Source organism: Alligator sinensis, unplaced genomic scaffold (genome assembly GCF_000455745.1).
Source record: "Alligator sinensis unplaced genomic scaffold, ASM45574v1 scaffold738_2, whole genome shotgun sequence".
NCBI lineage: Eukaryota > Metazoa > Chordata > Crocodylia > Alligatoridae > Alligator > Alligator sinensis.
Genome location: NW_005842442.1, coordinates 1,053,770 through 1,081,562, shown reverse-complemented (window position 1 = coordinate 1,081,562; position 27,793 = coordinate 1,053,770). Strand labels below are relative to the sequence as shown.

Below are 27,793 nucleotides of genomic sequence, written 5' to 3'. Positions count from 1 at the left end.
TTCTGCACTAGACTGATGAAACTTAACTCATTAGTTTGGAACAAGAAAATCAATATTAATAGACTTTGTTGTAATCAAACATTGCACAAAAAGGGTCAAAGCATTTCATTACAGGTCTATATGTCACAGAAAATGGGACTAAAATATAACTGTCTATCTAGAAATGTTGAGTTTTATTACATGTTGGATATGATGTATCTTGTGTGAGAAGAACACAGTGATATTCACTCATTACTGAAGTTACTGAAACATATATTATTGTTCATATAAGCATATAATAGATAGCATAGTAATGATATGTCTAGGTCAGTGATTCTCAATCAGGGTGCCAGGTGCCTGGAGATCATTTGAAGGGTGCCATAGGAAGTATGAGGAGATAAACACAGAAGGGCAGGTGCAGGTTTCAGGTGTGACCAGATAAGCAGATAAGGGAAGGCTCAGGCTCTCCCTGACTGAATGCTGGTTCACTCCCACTGCCTGGCTCCTCTGCAAACAGGTAAACTCTGTAATGAATGAACAAGTTTTTGAAATGGGGTGCTATTCAGTTCACAGAAGTTATGGGTGCCATGAGTTTGATGGGGCATGCCCAGTGTCTAAAAAGCTTGAGAACTACTGGTCTAAGTTAGATTTTCTCTAACTGTTATATCATTTCTTTACAGCAGTAGTTTTTGGTGTTTTGTTCATTTGTGGACCCCTAAAATGTTTTGAATGGAGGTGGAAACCCCTTTGAATTGTAAGTATGGGTATTCATATATTTTCATTGATCACAGTCATTGTTTATGGACCCCTTAGACATAGTTTGTGGACCCCGAGGGGTCCACAAACCACAGATTGAAAACCACTGCTTTATAGAATCAAAGACTTAAAAGGGAACTTCAGAATCTCCTAATCCCACCCCTTGTGCAGAAGCAGGATTCACTATCTCTTGAGCTATGCCAGACATTGGTCTGTACAAGCTGTCTTGGAAACTTCCAGTGAAGGACATTCCACAACTTCAGTAGACCTCTTTTTCCATCCTCCTACTGTTCTTACAGGGAAGGTTTTCCTGACCACCTCCAATTGAATAAATATTAGTGAGAATGTGATTGAATAGCATTTTTCCAACCCTGAAATGTGCCACAGAGAGTGGTTATGGGGTGTACCCTCAGAGTGGCTTCACCACTGCATTTCCAGGATGGGTGCATGTGAATAGGAGTGGGTAGAGGGAGTAAAGTTGAGAGCATCTATCCCTGAGAGTGCTAGGGCAGATATACATTTAGCATGGTGCTGGGGATTTGCCAATAAGCATGTGAGACAGAGACTATGGCTCATACCTAGTGCTGTACTAAGGAAGACTCTGTACTGTCAGGAAAGCAATTATGATAAGTCATCTTGCATCCTTTTGGGATGTGATACACAGAATGGAAGCACTGACCATCATTGCTGCACTTCCTAGCATGGTCCTTTGACAGTGGTAACATGCTATAAGGAAGGGATATCAAACTCACGTACCCCCTGGGCCAAATTCAGACTGCAGGGCTCCTAATGGGGCTGGATCTGGCAGGCTGCTGGCAGGCTAGATCCAGATGCAGCAGCAGCAGGGTAATCAGTGGTGGCAGTGGGATGAATGGCATCAGAGAGCCATGGAAGTTAATGCAGCCATTGCTCACACCTTGTTTCTGATGTACTTTCCCAATTGACATCTATATCCCAGACCTCATTTGTCTTGTCCCTGAATTCCCAGACCCTTTACGAGCTTTGTGGACCAGCTGACATAACTTCATGGGCATATATGTTTGACACATCTGCTGTAAGGGTATGTCTATACCAGTGATTCTCAACCAGGGTGCCACTCATTTCAAGGGTGCTAGGGTGTGCTACCCAGTGTTAGCACTGTTAGGTTTACAAATATAATGCACAAGATAAACCCAGAGATTTCAAATAGAAATAGATAGTTGTGGTCCTTCTGAATGCTTTGCAACAGAAAAACAGTTCTATTATTTTTCTGTAGGGCAAAAAAACCATGAAAACTAAGCTGGCATTTTGTGAGAAGTACCTCAAATCTATCCAGGAGTGCTTCAAGTCTATCTATGAGAGCCTCAAGTGTAAAAAGACTGAGAATCATTGGTCAATACAGTACAATGCAGAGCCATGAAGGGATACCCCCAGACAGTTGTGGACTTACTACTCAAAATGTTTGTATCAAAATATATATTTTTAATATCTTAAAACCTTTCCTAAAATGTAACTTCTATCCTTTGCACAGCCCTAATAATGAGAGACAGGGTTTGCACCTATATTGTACTAAAAGGTAGCGTACAAATGTTTTGGTTTGCTGAGTTTTGCTTGGACTAGAAAAGTGAGCATTGAGTTTCTCAGGCTGCTGTTTCTCAGAATATAAAAGAAGCCTGGAAGTTAAGAAACACTGACATTTTTTTTTAGAGGTTAATATAAAATAAATTCTTCCTGACATACATATAGGACTTGACAGAAAGTAGATTGCACATAGTAAAATATCTATGCAAGTTCTATACATTTTAAAAATAACTATTAAAAATATTTTTAGATATTATTTGTCTTGGGAGGAAAGTGGAACAAATATATTCAGCAATACAATAACCTGAATACTGTAGTAATATTAAGCTTTGATGACTATCACAACACCCAGGAATTTTGTGCTTGCCCTCTGTTAGGTTTGTGCCTGTGGTTATGAATACCATATCTATTTTCAAAGCCTGCATCAATTATTTTTGAAAAGGGATAATATTTTAAAGTGTCAGAAAGTTTTAGCTGGAACCCTGAAGTCACCTGAAACAGGGATGGTTCTGAAGTAATGGTAGAAACATAAATATCAGTGAGGGTTTACTGCCAGGGAGCCTGACCATTGGTATGGATCCCAGTTTACTGGGTTTCTGACCAACTATTCGTTTTCGCACCAAACCCTGTAAGGGGAAAGATTATTTAATTGTCATAATTAATTAATCCTGTACACCTAGATTTAAAACAATGTGAATTAGTGTGGTACAAGAATTTTCCTAATAAAAGTCAAACTATAACATTTCCCGTACACTTAGAACATCTCAGGGTGAGATACTGTTCTTTGGTGATTGACTGTGATAAGTAACAGAGGTTGAAATGCATTACAGTATATGCATTATATATCAGACATAATAAATGGTGGGAATCTGTACTGTCAGGAAAGCAATTACGATAAGTCATCTTGCAATGTTAATTACAAAATAGCTGGGATATAATTTATCTAAATTTATGGAACTTACTGCGTTGCTCAAGGAAATAGGGTGTTGTCAGATGAATGGGGATGGTCGGATGACAAAGCCCTGATTTAAAGGAAAGCTGACTGGCATAGAAGCAGCATTGTTCATAAAGGCATGTTGTAAGAGTGCTAAACACTGAAGAGCATGGTGTTCAAAATGCAATTTTTGACCTTGAAACCAATCATGAAACACAAGAAGAACCTTTGTGTGGGTTCTTTAAACTGAGCATTAACTACTTTTAGAGGTGGATGACTGCTGTATCTAGGAACTAGAATTTTAGGAAGCATCAGAAGTGATTTCCCTTCTAAAATCCATTGTGCAGTCAACTTCCACATCTCTCAACATTTCACACTCTTTTTATAAAGTTAAGGATTATTTTTATCCCTAGCTTTAGTATTAATAGCAGGTCTATGGCTATTTCCATCTACCTCTCCATCAAATTGTCAGAGCTGATTAAATACATCTACAGTTCTAGGTAATATCACTGCTGTTCAGGTCAGACTATTATATTTCCCTGCAACATTTGACTTCAGTATAGTCCATGTATATCCTATTCTCACTCAGTGAGGAAACAGGTTGCTCTCATGTCCACCTCTTTCACTCTTCTGATAGTCTACCTTTTCTGATAGCTATAAATTGTGTTGGGTTGAGTACCCTCTGTAGGTCCATTATTTCCCTGTTTGTAGACAGGAGCAAGAGATGGTTGGAACCTTAGGGAGGTACCTCTCCAATGTGTTGGCCCATATGACTAATTTAGCACTTTTGGGGGAAGCAATCTGCTACTTCTACAGATCAAAACAATTCATTTTACCCTGGAGCAGGGGAAGTACTACCCCTTGCTATAGGCTAAAAGTAAACTCTTAGTTTAGATGTAAGATTCTTACATCCAACATGTATGAGATAAGGTATCTTGACTGAATGTGCTCTGAAAGTGAGTAGTATAGAAATTAGTATTGCATAGGTTGTTTTTCTTTAGGATAATACAGTGGCCAGTTTAAAAAAAATTCTCTCTTCATTTTAGTTTTGAACCAGGAATTCCTGATGAGCTATGAGCACCTGCAAAATATAAGATAAAGTAATCTTCCCCTCCACCACCCCCCAAAAAAAAACCTCTGAAAAGGTGGCATTCTTCATTCCTTGTTTTCACATGCAGGTCTTGATATAGAGTCTAAATTACTGAGCAATCAAGTGGAGCAGCCACTTGACCAGGTATGCTGGGGAGTACAAGGGGGTGGGAAAGTCAGAGTGGGACAGAGAAAAGGAGGGGGTCTGTGGGCCCAATCTGGCCCATGGACCAGCTCCCCACCATTCATCTGTCCCGTGGGACCTGATGAGTTTGTCATGCCTGCTTTAAGAACAGGCATTAGCAACAATTGGTACTAAATATTGAGGTAATCAGTTATTAGTTTTTCAACTGCCTAGTGGCATTCTGGAACCGAGGAGCACATTTCCTTCTGCTAGTGATTTGAATCATATAATTTTCTGTGTGTCATTAAAGGCATAAGGGAAATTCTAAACTAGGCATTTTAACTAGGCAAACCCAGTGGAATATGTCTACACAAAATGTGGTTCATCAAGTCCCAAAACTATGCTGATCTTTCCATTAACTTGAGTGGACTTCTGTTGTACAATCTTTGTTGACCATTCAAATCTAATTGATTTCAAGTCACCTGATTTGTAATAATGTACATTTGGTTCTCTGTGTTCAAAGGTTAAAAATAAACTTCTTTACTACTTGGAAAAAGTATCTATGTTTTATAAGGGTAAATGAGTTTCAAGTTTGAAGTTCTTTTTCATCTCTTGAGACATATGGTATATTTTTAGCTTTGGGAACAAAGTAAGAAGGAAGTTCAAAATCTAACCTTTACTCTTAAACAATCAGACCTATATATAGTGTTTTATCAGGTAGGACTTCATAAAAGAGCCTCAGACACTTGATCTGTCTTTCCTCCCGTTTGAAGTACTGTATGTAGGTTGTAAAAAGGTTCAGTTATTGAAGAAGACTCTGCCCTTACAATTAGATGTAGTAAATGTTACTCTTATGGCAATCCTTTTGTACCTCATACTCTGAACATGCTTTTACTGGAAAGAGGGCATCATTCAGATAGTTCTTTGTCATCCATTGTATTTGTTCTCTTAAAGAAATCCATCTCTTACTGATATTGCTCTGATTGTAACGCACTTCTAAGTCAGGTTACAGAAATTACCGGTGCTTCTCTACATATTTATCCATGATAAATGAATCACTTAAAATGTGTATCTTTGTTGTGTTTCTGTCAGTGACCACCTGCTCCTGTTCTTACTCTTGCTGCTCTTCCCTTTCTATGAGAATTACTGACAGGAAATACTTTATAAAAATTCTTACTGGAAGGATAAGGGAAAGTAAAAATATGCCAATTTCCTTCAGATTTACAGCAGTAATTTTAATTAGGACAGACAAAGATTATTAATTATTAAAAAGATTTCCAAATTTCACTTTCTTAAACTTAAGACATTATAGCTAGTAACATACATTTGCCTCTAAGGTGAATCTGACCTATGTGCTAATTCAAATGTAACTAGATAAGAATTAGATGCAAAACTCTGTGGTCAAATGCTGCACATATTCCATGGAGACTTCTTGGTTGAAAACAAAGATTTCCATCAAGCTGTTAACTTTTAAACTTTCTACAAGCCACAGGTGGCTATTGAGAAAATGTTTTGTTGAATAATTTCTTTGAAAAAATATGATGAAATGTATCAAGTAAATCATGTCAGGTATTCCTGTTTTTCCATCTACATCTTATTATGTACCGTGCATGCGTGCGCATGTACACACACACACACACACACACACACACACACAGAGTATAATGATATATTATTGACAATAGAAAGCAGAGGTGCAAGAAGAGGCATGAAGATCATTAGAGAAGCCTGCCTCAGTCCTCCAGGCCCACCAACAAACTTTGGCCACATACAGATATTAATTTTCTCCTGCAAGAGTTATTGCCCTCCCAGTAGAACTCATGAGTGAACAAATGTTCAGGATTTTTCTCCATGGAGAAAAATAACCCAAGAACAACCAGGATTGAATAGTTCCTGGGAAAGTTTCTCCTGAGAGAACGAGCTTCTGTTCACATACCTTCTGAAACCTTCATGCTTTGCTCCCACCCCCGCTCCATAGGACCAAGAAGACAATGTGTCACTCAGACTGGACTCTACAGCTCCAGACATGCAGGGAGCCACTTCATAACGCCCTCCTTGAGATGAAGTGAGACACAGCCGGCAAGGCAGTCTAGGTCAGCCAATCAGGGCTTCCTTGGATACTGGTGTCCTCTGTCACCAGACAGACTGGGAGCCTGCAGAGCAGGCTGAGATGCATGCACAGGGGTCCCTTGGCTGTGCAGCACCTTGGCACTGAAACATCTGTTCAGAGGCCTCCAAGTCAGTTTTTCTATCAGGAAAACAAACCCGGGGAAGTTCTCCCAGGTCATTTGAATATGAGTATACAGCCTAAATAAACATTTTAGACTATAGACCAGGATCCAAACTTTACAATTTGCTCCTAAATTTACAGGAGGCTGGAGCAAAATCATAGTCCCTTGATCTTTGGAAACAATGAACTCCACATCCAATTTAAATTTTGGGCTCAATTTTACTGTGACTGTTCATTTGGAGTAACAAAAGAGTTTCTACAATGCACTTGAAATTTGCTCAGATAGAACCTTTCATTTCAATACCTTTGGCATGGATGCTGACTCTATTACAGACAGGATTCTTTAGGTAGATGTGATATCTTTTATTAGACCAACTAAATAGTTGGAAAAATGTTCTTTGCAAACGCCCTTCTTCAGGCACCGGGATCTCAAAGAACATTCTCTATTTTCGAACAAGCAAAATCACTTCTGTTACATAAACATATATTAATTGTAGATAGGATATGCTGTAACTTTCCTGATCCCTCATAAAAAATAAAAATGTTCTTCTATTAAATATATATAAGTCCTGAAACTCAGCTGACAAGTTGGATCCATCTAGGATTTGCCTCAGTGGCAAGTTGGTTCATGTATTCCATGGCAGGTCCTTTTTTTGGTTAATAATGTATAAAGGTTACAAATGGTTTTAAACAACTTTAATACAAAGTTGCAGTCTCATTTAAGAATCATATAATTGCTATATTTAGCTTCCACAGCAACTTCAAAATGTAAACCCTTATGGTTGATTAATCTTTCCAGTAGTTTTATGAAATGCAATAAAGCAATTCTTGTTTGATCAGCTTGAAAATCTAATTATGCATGAATTTTGTTTATGAATATATAAAGGAAAGACAGAAAAATATAAGATAGGTAAGATGGCAGAGTACAGGACTAACCTACAAAGCCACCTGGTCCACCCTCTCTCTTTCTCTACTTCATCTGGTACACAGCTGATTTGCATGAGATGTGAATCACAACTTTCTGAGTGTTCTGAAGAGCTCACTGAAATTTGAGTATCGTGAGATGACTTTGATTTACTATCCAGTGTTTTATAGAATAGGGATATATAAAGAAGGAAAATTTGTTTTTGATCAATGAGATAAATTGGCATAAAATTAAGATAATCCTAGTGATTTCAGGAACAATTTTGAACAAGGGCTCTTGAGTTCTAATCGCAGTTTATTTACTGATTCTGTGGGTGACATTAAAAGAATGACAACACTATGTCTTGAGTAAAGTGAAAGTAGAATGAATAATAATTAATTACTTACCACATAAAGATGCAGGGAGACTTCATTAACTAAGAAATAGGGAGGCAAATCTTTCCTGAATCTGGAACCCATTCTAAATTCTGGAATCTCTTTACCTACCCATTGGTAACCTGTATATTCATGCATTACTCCTTGAATTAGATACATTACTCCTTGAAATTGATCATCCTTGAATTTTAGGCTATAAAGTTAAAACTCAGAACCCCCTAAAGGTGACCTGCCAGAGTAAAAAGAAAGTATGAGTTCTGTAATGAATTTGCCATCTAACAGATATTAGGAAATTTTCTGAACATAAGTACAGTGTTCAGTACATTTTTATATGTAAATTTCTTCTGGCATTTTTTTCACTAAAGCTATCCCCATATGTTTCATGAGTCATTATTGATACCTGTAGTTTAATTGTATTAGATGCAGCACATATTTCAGTGATGTCACAGAATGATGCTCCTGGGATTTAGTTTTCAATTTATCTTTCTAGTTTCTAAGCCATTTCTTTCAGCCAGCATTCAGTGAATTACAATCAAGAAAGTAAAAAGACACTTGTTTCATGTACAGAAAATCTCATGGCCTGATTTAAACATGAAACTATGTTGTGCATTAAAAGTAGGGTGTATTGATTGAACCTTTCTTTGTGCATCAGTGGAGTTATATCAGCAGAAAAATTGGCTCCTTATTTCTTTCCAAACCCTTCATACACATTGTATGAAGACAAACTCCTTGCTGATAAAGGTCCTTTCTCACATTCCAGGTTCTAGTATGCTCAGTTCACTTCATTGTACAAAGAGCAGTCCAAATTATGCATGAAATTAAATGGTTTTCCAGTGGCTGTATTTTGCTAGTCACTTTCTGAGAGGGTTAAAAAATATAGCACTGACAACTGAATTCCTTATTTTTTAAAGAAAAAAAAAAAAGATTGTGTTTTGCAATAGTGACCGTGCCAAGTGTAAAAAAGATTGAGAAAGATTAGTCAGATTTGCCAGGGACACACTTTTAAAATAGACTCTGAATAGTATTTGTAATTATGCCTGAAAGGTTGATATAAATGACAAGGCATTCTGATATTATAGTACCTTGTCAGCTAAAAAAGACATTATGAACATGAAAATATTAAATAAGCTGCAAAGATGATGCTATTGGTTTCCATGTTTATTCTGCAAGGTATACTTTTTTTGTTCACTCTCAACTTTCACATTGGATTTTTTTTTTATTTTTTTAATCGTGGTATCTCAACTGAGCTACTGTGACTGAATAGCTTTTTCAAGATGTAGACTAACACTTTTGAAGCTGTACTAGCTATCTGTTTTTTCTTCTAAGAAGAGCTCTGGCTTTTGTGTAGATCACTATATGATAAATTTTCTCCTTCCTTACATACTTTGGATGACCAGTGCATGAGACAAGTCATCATCATTGGCATATGAATCAGTACCAGTTGAAATGCATACAGTTAGCTGACATCTCTGAATTAAAGCAGAGACAGGGAGACATTACTGCATACATTACAAGAGCTGAGACTTTGGAGAACAATTTAGAGGCTCTTTTACCATCTTCTATGCTTTCAAATAGGCCTGCACTCACTAGAGTTTGTGAACTCTCCTTGAATGGGGGTTATGTTATAACAATGTCTTTAGTGAAGCAATGTACCTCTTTGAATTGATTCAGACAAGTCAAAGGGTTGCGGCCTGTTCTCGTAAGTCATGTGTTTTGGGTTCTTAAATGTCAGCTAATTGCTGCATTTCACGACTGCATTCTGGAAATGTTCATTGCACCAACTGTTCAAGTCCAGTGCACAACACTCAAGGAGACTGCAGTGATTTACTTTGTTAAAGCAAAGTGGGAATCAAAGCAAGAGGACAAAATGTAATGTTATAAATGAGGAAATCTGGTGTCAATATGCAGCAATATTGAGCATTAAATCATAGAATCATTAACTCATAGGTGCCTATACATGAGCACAGAGGCTGCTCTGATGCACTGTAATTACAGTGCATTGCAGCAGACTTGATTAATTGAGTCTGCTGGAGTGTGGTAATTACCCCACTCCAGCAGCCTCCAGTGTCTCATGTATCAGCATCCCCACCCTTAAAAGTGGTGGTGAGGGTGCTTGAACTAAAGCTTGTTGAATGAGCTTTAGTGCAAATGCCCCCACTGCCATTTTTATGTACAGGGACACTGATACATGAGATGCTGTGGCACTTTAATTAAAGCGACTCTTGGAGCTGGAAGTAGGGCTGGAAGGGACCACCAGAAGTCATCTAGTCCAACCCTTGCCTGAAGCAGGATCATCCTTATCCAAACCATCCCATAAAAACCATACTTTATCCTCTACATAAGAATACTGCCAATCCTCACACAATATAGATCTAACACCCTAACCTGCCACAGGTAAAGCAGGGGAACCACAGCAGCCAATGTCCTGCTTCTATAAGATGTTGTGAATATATGCTGAAGATATCCTGGAGAGAGAGCCTTTCCCCCCACTACAGAGGAAGGCAACTCCAACAGTCCATGCAAATCTTACCACAAGGTAAAATTCCTTCCTGCCCCCAACTATGGTAATCAGTTTAACCCTGAGCAGAAGGACAAGACCCTCTAGCCAGGACCTATGGCTTTGGTCCCAGCAGGAACATTGGCACACCCCAGTCAAAATCATATAGTTAAATTAAATAGTATATTACTATTAAATGCCAATATATTAAATATATACTTAAAGTAAATAATTTTCCTGTGGAATTCATCAGAGCAGCCTCTGAGTTGGAATGCATATTAACATGAATTGTACAGCACAATTCATTGAACTGTTCTCAAGTCAAGACATTGCCAGTAAAAAGGTAGGCTCTATCTAGAAGGCTCAGAGTGGTTTAGGATAAATAATCTACAGAGAGGATTCTCCAACCAACCCCCCCAAACCCCAAAACCACCAACTTTCCCCTCAAATCCCCATATAAGCAAACCCTCCCAGTAATCCCAATCACACTTCCCAGCCACCACCTTCATCCAATCATAAGAAATCTTTTTTCCACTCCATCCCTCACTTTCCACAGGTGTAGTCTCATTGCCATGCCTCAAATCCAGGGGAGATCCCACTTCCCTTCTACATCCCCTCCAAGATCAAGTCCCTTCTGGTGGCTGTCACCATCAACAGATGCAACACTAAATTTCAGAGAGCTCTCATAAAAAGTAAAAGAAAGAGACCCACAGTCACTGCAGAAGAGCAGTGCCAAAGAGCATCCTTCTGCATTGCCCTCTGGTGGCATCCACTCAAACAGGCCCGCTCTATAAGGTCTACAGGCTGGCAAGGTACTTCTCCCTCCTTTAGGCAGTTGCAATGGTGCCTGGGAGAGAGGGAGTGATGGTGGCTTGGGATAGGCCTGGGAAACTAGAAATCCAAGGTCTATTTTTGGATTTGCAATGCAGTCCCTGATTGTCCACTGCTATGCTCTAGATGAAATAATTTACATTAATGAAAGATATGCATACGATATTATTATTATATGTTTCATTTACAAAGCAACAGAGAAGATCTTGAAAATGTTTACTGCTCAGAAGAATCTTTAATATTTTCCTACTGATTTCTATAAAGAAGAATAGATGTTTGAAAAATTAGCTCCTCAAATATACATTAATAATTATCCAATATAAAGGAAACCAAAGTCACTAAAGTTTGGTTACTTAGACATGCAGCTCCTCACTGGCATAGTACAGCCAGTCACAGACATTTATGGCCTTTCTGTATTGCTAGACACATGGAAATCTTTCAACAAAATTTGACTTTCTAAGTATACCATCAGTTTTGCAGTTTAATAGCTTTGACATGATTTTGCCTTTTTATGATTCCACACTTCATTGCCTCTTATCTCTTTCTCAAAGCTTACATTTTTATAGAATGCTCAGCTCTAATAGCTGAATTATGGTGAACCTATTCCTAAATAAAGGATAAGTTCATTTTTTATCCCTTCATGGGAACAAAGATTGGAAAGGACTTCCTGAGTTATTGAGTCCAGTCCCCTACCATCACAGGAATAATGTCATATAATCCTTTTCATTCCTTATGTTTGCTTTTGCAAATGAAATCAAAACGAATTTCTTTCTCATGAGATACAATGTAACGGTTAGTGTCTACAGAACAAGAGCATTCTGTTCCATGCATGTTCCAACTTTGGGAACTGCATAAAAGGCTTAAATGAACCTAAGGCAATTAGCTGGCATTTCTAGGCATATTCATCCTATGCAAAATGCTATTGTGTCTGATGCTCAAAAGATTAATGCAGTATCAATCACAACGTACACAATAGATAGACAAATGTTATACACTCAAATAATTTATTACAAAGGTGGTTAAACAATCATTTTGGCTGCATCCACATGAGCATGGACGTTTGTTTCTCCAGTGACAAGAAGCAGCAGCACACCTTGTGTTAATGCTTCTTGTCCCCAGGGAATGCCTGTGCCACACACCTTCTGGCATGTGCCAAGTTACCCTGGGTGGGGCAACTGTGCTGGCCCCAGCAGCCTTACCTGGGGTGCTGGGGGCCTCAGGGAGCTGCAGTTTTGGGTGGCCATGCTGGCACCATGTGTGCTGCCCTGCTTTTTTAAGGTACAGGTTTTTTTCACCATGGGAGATACCAGGATAACCCTCGCCCTGCCTTGTGCTGCAATGTAGCAACATGGGGAATGCCTGCATGTACAGTGTGTGGCAACACAAGTGGGTCTGTGGCGCCATATATCGCATGTCCTTGCTTGTTTGGATTTGGCCACTAAGTGTTTTTAAATCCTTCACCAGTGGTGGCCAAACTTCCTGGCAGGTATGTTGCAAATTAAGCTCTGCCCCCTTCTCAAGTACCACTCTAATCAGGTGTACTTGATCACATTTGCACCCTGAGGCACTGGAATACAGGCAGGAGATATGAGGCTCTGGCTGTGTCATCTGCCCTAGAAACACAGGTCTCTACTAACAGAGATAATGGATGTTTTCTGTTTGCTCCAGATCTTTAATCAAGTACTGAAAAAATACAGCATATCTTTCAATGGCAGTGGTGCATATACTTTCATACATACTCCCTTTCCTCAGGAAAGATGTGTTCCCTGAAATCTGATGAAGGGACCAAATCCTCTAGTCCATTAAGGATACTCTGAGTGTGTTTATGTGAGATGTTTACTGTGGAGCTGCCTAATTAACTCTGCAGTAAAGTCTTTGTATATACATGTCCAGCCCTATTAGGTTGCAGTAAACTAATAAACACTGCTGTAGGTTAGTACGTGTAAATGCAATTACTATCCTGTGGTGGCATTATTTACTGTGCAGCAATGCACATGTAGATGCTGATGGGGCTGACTGGGGCATGAAGGTGCTTCAGAGTAGGGGCTGCCTGCCAGCTAGCCCTGCACTTAAGCACCCTTGTACTCCAGCCAGTCCCGCTGTAGCACAGTGAGCTGGATCAGACCAGTCCCAGGCTGGCAAGCTGACCCCTCAAGGCCCACTTCCTGCTAGGGCTGCTCCAATCCAGCTCAATGTGCTGCAGTCCTAGGCACACATGTAAACGTGGCATTGGGGAGTGGACTGAGTGCAGAGTGGAGGAGTGGGGATGGCGAGTGGCTGAAGTGCGGAGCAGCGGGTGGCGAGCGGCCGAAGCATGGAATTGGTGGCACGTAGCAGGTGCGCAGAGTGGTGGTGCCCTCAGCACGTGCCAATGACACTGTCCATGGGGCCTGTACACCACTGTCCATGGGACCCCCCCCCCAAGAATCCATTATCTCTGGTAGTAGAAACTGGTGTTTCTAGAGCAGATGGCAAACTGTTTCATTTATCCCATTGCATGTACCAAACCATGGCTGATTACCATGGATGCTGCCATGTCTTATTAAACCTTCAGCTGGAACCCACAGCTGTGATCATAGGAGCTGTTTTTCAAAATTAAAGCACATTTACTAGTGGAAATTCCTTTTTGCTTTGGTAAAATAAGAAAAACTGAACAGATGGAAAACCACAAAATCAAGAAAAAGGTCCAGTTGTTCAATTTATCTTTACTTGCAAAGCTTTATGTATGGATATAGAATGTACTTCCACTTGGGGGTCTTGTCTGCTATTGATTCATAAGCAGAACTCCCACAGATACTAATCAGTTACATGCATGAATGGAAAGGAAAATACATACATAAATATTTGGTAGGAATTGAGCTAATTGGGATCAGAAACATTCTAAATGGATAATTCTTTCATTTGGGGAGGTTTTTACTAGTTATGGGCTATGTTATATTTTGTCAAAATGACCTGATAGTTGTGCCGTGACACACATGCACTCTCTACGGGAGGAGCAGATGGACATATAAAATAAGGTTTGAAAGAATATGATTCCCTTCTGTTTGAAATATGTTCAGCCGCTTCTTCAGTCATAGATTTTATCTACTACAGGAAATAAATTGTCTTACTTTGCTATCTTAGTGACTGAGCTGAAACCAGTGGGTACTTGGAGCTTTTCAATAAAATATTTTCTTATTTTAGTTTTATAATACAAAGGGGATTGGATGTAGTTTGGGAAGCTTTGGAGAATAAATTTGTACATTTGAATTATTAACTCAAGAGACCACTCAAAATGTGGAGGTTTACTCATCTGAAATGCTACTCTTACTCTTAATCCTGCCATCATGCCTTTATTACTTTTAAGGCTTTTATTCTTTAAAACTTTAAATTCTTTAAAACTTTTTTTAGTTTGTCCCACAGAATTTATGCTATGATAGATAAGGAATTATTTCTTATCAATAGATTATCTAACATTTTTTTCCCGTCCACAAACTGATCTTGATTTTGGAAAATGGATGTGTCATTTATCAGTATTGACAAACACATCACCCAAAGGATTTTCAGCTTATGATTTGTTTGTGAAGTGTTTGTTTTGACTGCTTACTCTTCATTAGTTCTGGTGAATGATGTGAGTGATCATGTAATTCACATGTTGTTATTTTCTGCTATCTGATCATAACACTGCAATCTTTACGTATGAATCATAAATAGCTAATAATGACTAATGAACAACAAATGATCAATAATCTTATTTGAAACCAAATGCCACTAATGCTTTCATTTGAGTAAAACTACTTGAACAAAAGAACATAAACACTAGTGTTTCTCAAACATTAGTTCTAAATAAATCCATTTGTGCAAATGCTCACTAACAGAGAATTTAAAAAGATGGCTCATGGTTTCATGTTTCATCAGCTACATGTCTGATCATTAATTAGGCTTTGGACTTGCAAAACAATTTAAAAATCTCACCTTCATTTTTTATCTGAGATTAAAATAATGTTACCATGTTTCATGTTTAAAATATTAGCATGCTGATGGTTCTATAAAATAAAAAAAAGAATAAACTATTCCTTATTCTACAGTTGGCTTAATAAAAATACTGATTTTGTCATGCTAATTAGGTGGATGGTGCAAGCAAATGGACAAACTTGAGTCTTAAATAAACACTGGAAATAAATATGCTTAGGTTCTGTTAGTGTGGAAATAGAATGAAAAAAATATTCTCTCAGTAGATCCGTATCTTTTTCAGATGAGTTCCCCTTTTCTTTTGGTTCAGAGTATAAATAAATATTGATTCTTTGGGTCACCATGGTGTTTTAGTATTTTTACAGTAAGTTTACAAGGGACAGGGCATGCAGAAAGGTAACAGATTAAGAAAAAGATTAAAACACATTTCCACATCTGCTTGAGTTGAGCCAGGTTGACAAGAACTAAAACTATTCTATTATTGTACACAGATATGGTATAAAATAGGGAAAATTCCCTGAAATAAGCAAATTAAATTAGGACAAAATAAAAATGGATAAAAAATGAATTAAATCCAAACAGATCCTTTCCTGAAGTTCAAACATTGGTGTAAGTTTTTTAAACTGTATTTTTAATTGATACCTATGTTTGTTTCCTGCCCGTGACCAAGCATGAAAGTAGGTGAATATTTGTCTCATGTTTCTGGTCTATGTAAAAACATGAAATTATGACCAACATAATCTGATTCCCACAACATTTTCACCTCGGGACTTTCAGACTTTTGGCCAATTTTTGGACAGAACAAGTTTTGATTGAGGTTCATTTGTTTTAAGAAATAGCTTATGTATGGTTAATATAGATTTAGAGCCTTGTTACATCATGCACTTTGAGCTGCTCAAATGTTGATCAGTGTTAGTGAAGTAGATGTACCTTAAGGCTAAAAACCTTCTCTGACTGCCCTGGACCTGTACAGTTGTGATTTGCTACAAGAGGGCTGGTGAGCAGGGAGTTGACTAGGAAATATAGCTGTGAGTTGCCACTAGAAACTTGGTGAGCCAGGATAGACTTCTATCTCTGCTGTTGGTGGGGATGTGTGAGAGATGGGTTGTGGGGGCAGGAATATGAAGTGAGGAGGTAGAGAGTTAATGGGATGGGGATAGGTAATGAAATGGGGGTGTGGGAAGGATGGTGAAATGAAGAAAGTCAGCTACTGAAGGATAAAATAAAAAGAAGTGAAAAAAAGAACTTAAAAAGAAATAAAGAAGTAAATTAAAGAAGGTCTTATGTTTTTAATAAATTGGGATTTGGGATTGGGCTGTGGGGGGTGCTGGTTGTATTTTCACAGGGGTTGGGAGCTGGGAGTGGGTGTGGGAAGGAGCTTCTGGGGAAGCTGTTGCTCCTCACCCAGGAAGGAAGCCACTGCAGATGGGGACCCAATCAGGCCCCTTACCTTATTCTCCTTCTGACCCAGTACTCCTGGACTCATCTGTGCTCTGTGACCTGGCTAGCTGGCATGCGCACCAGAGGCTATTTGCATGGGGTTGCACCCCTGGGGGTGGGAGAGTCACACCACTGGGGATGGGAGGAGAAGTTAGCTTGGTGCTAGAACCTGTGTAGTAAGGTTCAGGGGTGGAAAATTTGTCCACACAGATTAGGAGAGTGGGGGAGGGGATGCTGGAGGTCTGCAATTTGTGTGGCTGATCTGTGAGTAGCCACACAGTAATGGAATACAAGATGGGTAACATGGATCAGAGACAAAACTGCCCTGGAGTGGCGTAACTTTAAGCAGCCTACAATGTGCTTAAAATAGTTTCAGGTATTAATGTGTAGACAATCCAGGGTTTAAGAGCTCCAGGAGTTGCCTAAAATCAATGTTGAACAAGGCTCTTACTCCACAGTCTCACATAAGGTGTTTTTCATTTGATGATTCTCAGTTTTCCCGTACCATGTAACTATGTTACAACAGAAAGAAGACATGAAATGGAAACTTCACAACATGAAGAAAAAAGAAGCTAACCTCAACAGAGACACATACTTTCTAAGCCTATGCAAGAAACACAACATCATTCCCAAAGGCCTGAACATCTACAATCCTATGACTACCACATACAACTCCAAATATGCTTCACAACTCTACAGTAGAACTTCAGAAAAACTGACAGATCATCTCCTTCGCATAACCTACTCCAAAAGAAATCAACTCAAGAAAGAAATCAACACATGCTACAACAACCTAAAAGAGATGAATCTGGATATATTCCCAAAGATTATATATTGTATACAAAATACTACCAAAGATTTGTTACAACATCCATCCAACACAAAAAGAAGAAATGGAACCAATTACTACAGGACTAACTTTCCCAGCCACAAAACAACCCTCAGAAAAACCACACCAATACCATACAGCATTCCAAACCTGCATTTGATGAAACAGAAGGAACCAATCAACCCTCTAATATTACCAGTCTCTCACCACACATACACTTACCAAAGCTGAAAAATCTGTCCTCTCCAAAGACCTTAATTTCTGTCTAGAAAAATACCCAAATAAGATGCTACAATGTAGAAAACTAGAAGAATTTTTCCAATGCCTCCGTCTGAAGGAATATTTCCACAATGAAAATCAATCCACTTTCAACAGGAATTCATCCTGTGATAACATTGACAAAAATATTAATGCCAAAAAATCCCCCAAACCCTCAGATTTGGCACCTTACAGTGGACGCAATTCAAACCTCGACAGCTATATTGACTGATTCAGAGAATGAACAATGAAATACTCAACAACAAACACCACTCTAACAACCTCTCTCTCTCAGAAAGAAGGACCATAAAATCTCTAAGCTCAAACCACCAAATAGTAATAACACCAGAAGATAAATGAGAAGCTATAGTTATCCTTAAATGTGAAGACTACATAAAGGAAGCCAACAGACAACTCTCTGACACTACCCACCTTGAAAAACTAGAGGAAGATCTAACTCCCCTTTTGCCTCAAAACTCAAACCATCATCATACCATCTGAACTACAAGAAAAACTTCAGACTCTAATCCCTCTACCCAAACCAGGGACATTTTACATGCTCCATAAAATCCACAAACAAGGGAATCCCAGCAGACCTATCATTTCCAACCACCGAACCCTAAATAAAGAAAGATCAGGTTTCATCAAATCCATCCTAAAACTGCTTGTCACCCAAAGACTGAATTTTATCCAAGATACAACAGACTTTCTTTGAAAATTCAAAAACATAGACCAGCTTGCCAGCAATACCGTTCTAGCCACCCTGGATGTTACTGCCTTATACACCAACATCCCACACCAGGATGGCATCGAAGCCTGCTTTACATATCTACAAAAGCACGATTACAACTCAGAGTACAGACCTGAAGATATTACTGAACTCATATACTTCATCCTCACACACAACAACCTCCAGTTTTAACAACCTTCACATCCTCCAGACCATGGGGACAGCTATGGGCATCAAAATGGCCCCACAATAACCCAACCTCTTTATGGCTCACTTTGAAGAAGAATTCCCCAAGAGCTGCACCTTCAAACCCATGCTGAGATATATAGATGACATCATTTAGACTGAAAACCTTCAGTCTCTGATTGATTTCCATCACAAATTCAACAATCATCACCCCTCCATCAAACTGTCTCTTGAATACTCCAACATCAACATTTCCTTTTCGGACTCCATGATCAATATAAAAAATGGTAGAACACAAACCACCATATACAGGAAACCCACGCACCAACATATATACCTACACAGAACCAGCAATCACCTTAAACACACCAAAAAAGCTGTAATTTACAGCCAAGCTTTCTGATAATACTGAATTTGCACTGAGCAGAATACACAGGATTGACACCTCACAAATCTCAAAAGGGCTTTCACTCAACAAGGACATTCCTCCAGAAAGACAGATCATACTTTTGAAAGAGCCACTCAGATACCATGTGAAGATTTGCTGCAGTACAAAAAGAAAATCCCCGTGAATTGCACACCATTATTTCTGACATACCATCCTTCCCTGGACCCTACATGGAAAATCCTCAAACAATTGCAACCCACAGTAGAAGAATACCTAAATGCTTAAAGATATATTTCCAGAACCACCCATCCTAGCTTTTAAACAAGCACTGAACCTCACTAGCCTCATCACCAGAAGCAAACTCCCTATGACCCAAAATAACCCAAATGGATCCAGAGCATGACAGGACAAGAAATGCAAAACCTGCCAACACATCTCCACCACTCCCACAATAACTCCCACAATAGAGCCATCACTATTCCTGGATCTTACACCTGCACCTCCAGAAATGTAATACATCTCATCCAGTGCACCAAATGCCCTGATGGAAAATATGCAGGAGAAACCAAACAGCAAGTGCATACCAGAATGAATGCAAACTGAAAATCCATCAAAGACAAAAATATCCAATTATCTGTGAGTGCACACTTCTCACAAGATAATCACTCCCTTTCTGATCTCTCAGTTCTAATCCTCAAAGGGAACTTACAAAACACTTTTGATAGACAAGCCTACAAACATCACTTCATAAATGTGCTGGATACAAAAGATCATGGACTTAATATAGACATTGGATTTATGACACATTACAACCTGCCTGACATCTGATTCACCAGGTACCTGCCTGAGCTTACCATCTGCATTCTTTCCCTGCCTTCCCCAGCCCCCTCCCAACAATCTCTACCCATTGTCTTCCTAACTTTATCTATTTACCTATTTACATTTTCACAAACTTCTTGTCACACTTTTAGCTTGGGGATCTCAGAACAACAGCAGAGTCTCCCAATGACTGAAGAAGGGTGTTTGTGCTCAAAAGCTTGAAAGACCTTTTCTCCAGCTATTTAGTTGGTTTATTAAAAGATATCATATCTATCCAAATAAGCTTGCCAACAAAAAGAAGAGAGACACTTCCTTGCTCCCATCAAACTTAAAAAAAATCAAGGTGGTGCATTTAGAGCTAATAATTGATTTGTCAGTTTGGTGGCGGAACCTAAATCTTAGACAACTTGTTTTGCATTAACCCAAAGAATGTAATTTGTCCCTTATTTAATTTGTCCCTTATTTTCAAATATTTTCCCCCAACTTTTTTTTCAAAAGTTAAATTCAGCTAATTTATTCTAGAAAGGTAATTTCAGAATGAAAAATCAAATACTTTAAAAAACTGTTTTATATATGCATATACGCCCTTTTGTGGCTAATGATTTGCCAGGTCAAATAGATAAATATTTTTTATTGAATAAATTAATAGTGGATTAGATTATCTAATTATTGAAGTTCCTTCAAACCTTTTCATTCTGTGATTGTATCATTCTACTCTGATTTTTTTTTCAGTTTGACACCTTTCATTCTGATTTTATACTTTCGAAATGTATATAGAGAGAGAGAGAGAGAGAGCGAGAGAGAATTTGAGAGATACTATATATATAATAAATATTATTTATCTCAAGTTATGTCAATTATATATATCTCAAAATTATAAAACCAAAATGTATAGTATATATCAAGATTATATATAATTGAAATTATATATAATTGAGACAATTTGAGATCACACACACACACACAATTCAGAACAAAAAAATGCCAGTTTGAAATGTCATAGGTGTCATCAGAAATGTTATTTATTGTCCCACAACATGTTTTCAAATATTAACTTGCTAAGTTCCTGCTTCTGCTCACAGTTTGTGACATCTCATTTTTCTTCCCTTTTTGCCTATACATAGAAATGTCATATAAGAAGTTGCAGCTTTTATACGAGAAAGTTAGCTTTGTATCTGTGCTCCCTTTCTCTAATACCCAAGCACTGAACCTTCCCTTTGTGTCTCAGAGCCAAATGGTATTGCCAAATACAATGGTCATATTAGTCACTTCTAGTGTTACAAGACTGGTGTATATTAATATTTCTCATGCAACAAACTTGGTCCTCAGTTCTGTAATTCACTTCATGTTGGTGTGGTGCTTACAACCCCTTTCCTGGATATAGGGAGATAGGTCTGTAAGGGGTAGTCAAAGTAGACATTTGTTCTTTGTGAACAAATTGACTGACTGCATCTGGCTTCACCTCTTCCAAGGTGTATGAAGACTGAAAACTAGGAAGGGGGACACAGCATGGATTGGGAAACCAGAGGGTGAAAAGATTGTAGGAGGAGGGATGAAGAGCAGGTTGGAATCTCCCAGTGGGAAAAGGAATGAGTCTATGGATCTAAAGAAATTGAGGTAGGAAAAGTTGTGTTCGCCATGGAGGTGGTAGGCCTGGTGAAGCAACCTTCACAATGGCCACGGGTCCCTATTGGGACTCAATGGGCCTGTGTCCCCATACATCAACCCTCTTGACTTCCTTTGGAAGGGCAGAGGTATATTTGTTATTATAGCCCTTGAATTCTAGTTATTGTGATGGAGCAACATAGAGAGAACTTGTTCCTTGCAACAAAATAAATGATAGGGCTTGGATAGCTTATAAGGGAACTATTAAGGGCACAGTGGTGCTCAACCAGAGTGAATAAGCTCACTGGCACATTGTCATATTTCTTGCCACAGCTGTGCATGCACTGTGATCTCTCTGAGTTTACCCGCATGTTAGCATGGACTCTGGGTGGAGCCACTACTTTCTGCACAGCTCCAGAGCCCCAGGGGTAAGTGCTGCCAGTACTCATTCCCTGTTTCCCCTGCCACTAAATTACAGCCAAACAGGGTGTGGCCACACCCCAGACACTTCTCTTCTAGACCTTGTCCCTTTTCTGATTTTAAGGTTTGGTCTACCTGTAAAAAGTTTGAGCACCACTGGCCTTGAAGACCAAGCAGAAAAAAGAAGGATTGTATTGTCTGGCTACAACTCCTGTATAAACTTGTCAGAATAGAGCAAAATGTAGATTTTGGGCTTTGGTTGCAGTAAATACAGCTCGTTAAAGGTATAGATCTGGTCCCCTATGCCATGATGAATGGCTGCATATCATATGTACTGTAGTAGATACAAGGCAGGATGCCACATTTTTACCCAGATAGCAGTATCCGTATCACTAACAGGTCAGAAAACACTGTCCTTGGGGTAGAAATTAGGAGTTGATTATATACTTCACTAATTATACAAGAGAACCAAACTGCCAGTGCTCCTCCTGGCATTGGACTGGCAAACATCAGTTCTCCATAGTTAGTAGAAGGCATCTGAGACTACCTTTAAATACACATGGGAATGGGTGTGTAGTTATCTGCATGTTCCTGGTTAGTATATCCTAATGTTAGTGTAAACATGCCCAAATATGGTTGACAAACATAATCACTTCTTGCCTCCCAATATAGCATTACATTATAGTCAGCTGTGATTTGTGCATTTATACTTAGTTTCACCTTGCAATGGGAAAACTCAAATCATATGCGGGTTGTTTTAACCATCTGGCTTATTGTTTGCTGCTGCTTGGGGGCATTGCTTAGGTGTCACTGCTAGTTAAGCATCCACTGCATTTTTTTGGTTTTGTCTGTTGAATGATTCAGACAGAAAAATAGCGAGTGCCATACATGAGAAGTTTACACCTTATTCATAATAGATGCCCATGTACTATTACAAATACAGCAAGATTTCCAGGGCTAAAGAAATGATGCAGATTATGTTAGTTTTTTCCCACATAAGTATCACTATCATAAGTAACACTCTCAAGAGACAGTGTTTGGTGTTGGGGAGAAAATCCAGAATCAGGAGTTTAACCTCCATAAATTAAAACAAAATATTGTGGTCATTGCCATTATAGAAAATGAGTGTTAATTTATTTCAGCCAGAGTTTAAGTGCAGTATGGTATCTCTAAGTGTAGCAAAGCTGAGTGCAGATGTGAACAGTTATGATTGCCAAGCTGAGAGGAGCTATGAAGGAATAGCTGATAATTCCTAGCGTTTGGGACATTCAAAGGTTGGCATGTATACAGGTGCAAGAGGCTTCTGTATGACAATGAATAGCACTGAGCCGGAAAAAAGACTGGATGTCTTTCTAAAGGATACGCTACATCTGAAAATGTAAGTTATGAACTCAATGAGGAAATGACTGAATGAGTTTCTTTGGCCTGTGTTATACAGCTCAAACTAGATTATTGTAGGATTTATGTGTATAGATGTGTGTACTATTGTAGATGAGCATGGTTAAAAGCAACTTATTGACTTTTTAGATGTCATAATAATCTAGTTATAATTTATAAACTATTTTTATAATTTATACTTTCATATACATTAAATTTGGCTTGAGTTCTTATATGTTAGGGAATTAAATAAATAATGATTACATTCTTCTCCCTTTGTTTGGTAATAACAACTCTCATAACCATAATGAAAAACATGGTATTATAGTTCCTTTCATCTTGAGCATGCTGTACAAATGCTAGTTAATCTTTACTTTGCAGCTTAAAGGCAGACAGATACATGTTCTCAGTGCAATTTTGCACAAAATTAACTGAAGCATAAAATGTATTTAGGCCACAAAGGACATCACTGGCACAACCAGTATTAAACTCTGAGAGAGCATCTTCACCATCCAAGGTCTGTCCTTGAAGTGCCACGATTAAAAATGACCTGCCTGCTCCATGTGTACTATCCCCCAGAATGATGCAATGTAGCCATACTACATTAGTGTGAGCACTGAGCAAGCGCTAGTAAGTATATTTGAGACAGAAAGCCTTTGGAAGGCACAGGGGGCCACAAAAGGGTATCTACACTATACCCATTCATGTTATCATGGGTAGAATTGCTCTTTGATGGTGCAGATATGTCTTTTAAGATGAAAGTGTGATGTTAGCTTGTAGTAATTTGCTCACATCTTTTCCTTTTTGTTTCTTTTCAGGCTGACTGCTTTATAGTTCTTTTCTTTTGGGGGGGAGAGGAAGTTGTTGCCATGGCAATACCTAAAACAGCAGGTGAGCCAGTATTGAATTTAATCCCATCCTATTAAAAGAGTAAAATGACATCTTTTGGGGTTTTGATTTATTCCAAGGTATAATAATATTTTTTTATCCCCCATCCCCCAAATCTGCTTTGGTTAAACAATTGAGAGTCTCAGGTTTAAATATGCTTACTCCCTAACCTATATTTGAAAAGGACTCTGGCTCTCGTTTTAGCCAGAATTACTGTACCCAAATGGACCTGCTCATCAATGACTTCTTTAAACTCATATTATTCTGACTTTTCTAGTTTTATTTGGCTTTTTTCAGCTTTCACTGCATAAAGCCATCAGTCATCCATCATCCATGCTAAAACTTAGCTTGCTAAAAATTATGCAGGACCATTATGACAATTCATTGCCTACACGGAGTGCATGTACAAATGCCATTAATGCAATGTGATAAACTCTGTATAGTTGGGGCCGGAGAAAATTGCTCCCAGGCACAATGTTTACACGTGTGCCTGCAACTGCAGCACTTCGAGCCAGGGCGGAGCAGCCCTGAGCTCTGGGTGGTGGTGTTGGGCAGCAAAGGGGCTGGCTGGGACACGAGTATGTTAAAGTGCAGGGCCAGGCGGCAAGCAGCCTTCGCACTTTATCACCCTCGTGCCCCAGCAAGCCATGACTTCCTTTGCCTTGATCTTTTTGTGTCAGAATAATTTCAGTATTGCCATTACAAATTAATCTTCTGATCCTGTTCTGTTGTTTTGGTTCATTTCCTGCCATTTCTTAGATCACCTCACAAAGTCATGTATTTCAAACATATTTAAAAATTAGTATTAAAGATAACAGCTACACAAAATCACATGGTTTTGCAAATGGACCTAACAGCAACTTTTTTTACAGGTGTAAACTATTGCAACTTGTTTACAAATATTTTTACATTTTTCGGTCTTTGGTTACTGGAACATAAACTTGTATTTTTCTTGAATGCCTTTTTTTCTGAAAGAAGATGTCTTTTTCTTTTGTAATATGTTAGCAATCCACAAGTAAACCCCAATTCATTATTTCCTTGCCTGCTATATTACAAAGTATATAAAAAGGGTTCTAATTAGGGAAGTATGGCCTAGCTATTCCAAGGTCATTCATTATTACTCACCTTCATTACCAGTGGAGTACTTGCTACGATGAATAATTACATGTTTTGATCTGTATTTGGCAGTCTCTCATAACACCTGAAAGTATCAATGGCAGTTATTCTTAAACGCATGTTCAGAGCTAATTCTAACTATTTAATACTTATCTGTCTTCCCTTAATTTATACACTAATTTCTAATGAAAAATACATATATATACAAATATATAGGGCATATTCTATTCTTTCATTAGACTGTATTGTATATTTTGTGGCCCACTGCAAGTAGGAATGTGGAGAACCTTCCCTGGCATACCTGAGATATCAATTACTTTGGAAATTTGGACGCACTGGAGCCACTCCCTCCAGTTTTCAGTTATATTATCTTTCAGAGTGAGGATTCAAGACACTTTATTTGTTCCATGTATGAAGTATTTAGGACTGGATCTGATGATGATGTTAATCATAATTGTTGCATGGATATAAATGCAAATGTAATGATTTATGCTGGCAAATCTGACCCCTTTTCTTCTGACACTATGCAGTAAAGGTCTAACATATGCTAGTGCTAAAAAGGGACTGAATTTCATTTCCTTGCCCAAGACACCTCACATGAATCACATTCTTGAAAGGTCAGTAATGTGACAAGGTTCAATATCCACAGACACCAGTGCTTATGGACTAAACATTTTTTTGAGGGGTCCTGCCTTCTGAGTGTGTTTCCCTGGGCTATAACCTTATTTTTAAATGTGCATTAAAAACATTTTTAAAGTGAATAATTACTTTTGTGCTTAGACTCCTGCATTTTACTGCTCATTTAAGTCTTTCTTCTGCTTCCCTGAAAGCTCTGGTTCAATTAATTGTCACATCACAGTGATGGAACTTTCACCTGGATAATTCTATCTGCTTGTACGACATCTTGTACATCCATTGCCAAGTGTCTGTCAATTGCTAAGCTAATCTTATGTTGATGGTTCCTGTCTTCTCTATCACTATCTGAGACAGTCTATTAATTTGCTCTCAGTTACCTTTTCTTATCTACATGATATCTAACTGCTGTGGCCTCACATTCCTCCTTTCCTTCTGCCTTAACAGCAGCTCTGCCTTACTTGCTTGCTACACTATACTGACTTACAGTGCCAGATATAAATACTAAATCTTTTGGTATCTGTTAAACTGTTTCTTAGCTATTACATATCATAAATGACCATGACAATTTAGATCTCTAGGTTATTATGACATTCCAGGCATCTCTCACGAAAGTTTTTTTATAGAGATAAGCTACTAATATGCCTCCAACATTGCTTCCTAAATCAGGGTTACAAATCTTACTAGAATTAATGAGGAATTTCTTGGTTATTTCCAGATATTGTCATATTACATTTGGTTTTAAATGATTTTAAGAAGATTTATTGATAGGAGCAAATTGCCTTTATAGGCAAGAGCTAAAGTCCTGTTAAATGTAACTGAGAGGGCAAGGGGGGAGGGGGGGTAGAAGAATCAGGGAGGGGGGTGGTCAAGCCTCCCATTACTTATTTGTTTTCACACTATAAATGCAATATTTGCTTCCATCCAGTTGCTATCTTTATTCTGTTAGGTGGTGTCCTCCAACTATTTTTTGTGTTGCTCATAAACCTTGTTTCTTGGATTCCTTTGAAGCTCCATGCCCAGTCAGTGAACAACTGTCTTCTTCTGCTCTGTACATTGAGAAGCCTTGTATCATCTACTGTCACACTACAGAGAGCCTTCTGTTCCAGTAGTGTAACTAGGGTGGGGTGACAGAGGCAACTGCCCTGGGTGCTGACAGGGATTTGGGGCAAAAAACTGGCTTTTGCTGCAGCAATATTATTGTGGCAGCAGCTCTGGTGTCAACTAGAAGCAACTGCTGCATTTGTTTGAAGCAGCCACCCCAGGAGCCTGGCCACACTGGGCATTTATACAGAGCTCCGAAAGCCACTGTAATTAAAGTGCCCAGAGCGTCTCATGTATCAGCATCCCTGCACTGAAAAATGGTGGTGGGGGCACTTTAACTATAGCTTATTCAATGAGTTTTAGTTAAATTCCCCGCCCCCCCCCGCCATTTTTCAGCACAAGGATGCTGAGACATGTGACACTGGAGTCTGCTGAAATGCAGTAATTACCACTAGCTCCAATAGACTCAATTAATCGAGTCTGCTCTGACGCGCTGTAATTAGGCACCCACTGTTATGCTGCTGTCCTCTTCATTGGAAATCCTTTCCTTTGATGATTCAGTTCCTCTTGCCTCCTGGATGCGTCTCTCTAGGATTAGATTAGTTTCTCTCAATAATCTCTCCTGTAGCTGGAGTTATGAACCACAAAAACAATCCTGTTTTTAAATAGAATATCTTTAATATTTCCAAAGCTATGGAGCTGAACCCCTAATGTGCTATTTTAGGGTTTAATTCAAAGTGCTTGGTTCAGGACTTATTTACTATACTGACTACTGGTTAAATAACAAGGGGTAAATATTTCATTTCATGT

General features: G+C 38.7%; 1 protein-coding gene and 1 long non-coding RNA gene across 2 annotated transcripts in view; one reads left to right on the top strand and one right to left on the bottom strand.

Annotated features, from left to right (window-relative positions):
* Positions 1–27,793, bottom strand: part of KCNH7 (potassium voltage-gated channel subfamily H member 7) — a 390,758-nt gene that overhangs the window by 200,589 nt on the left and 162,376 nt on the right. The gene's annotated exons all lie outside the window — the stretch shown is intronic.
* Positions 24,159–27,793, top strand: part of LOC112551369 — an 18,114-nt gene continuing 14,479 nt past the window's right edge. The window contains exon 1 of the long non-coding RNA XR_003095662.1: positions 24,159–24,193. This is a non-coding gene — a long non-coding RNA (uncharacterized LOC112551369). The remainder of the gene's footprint in view (positions 24,194–27,793) is intronic.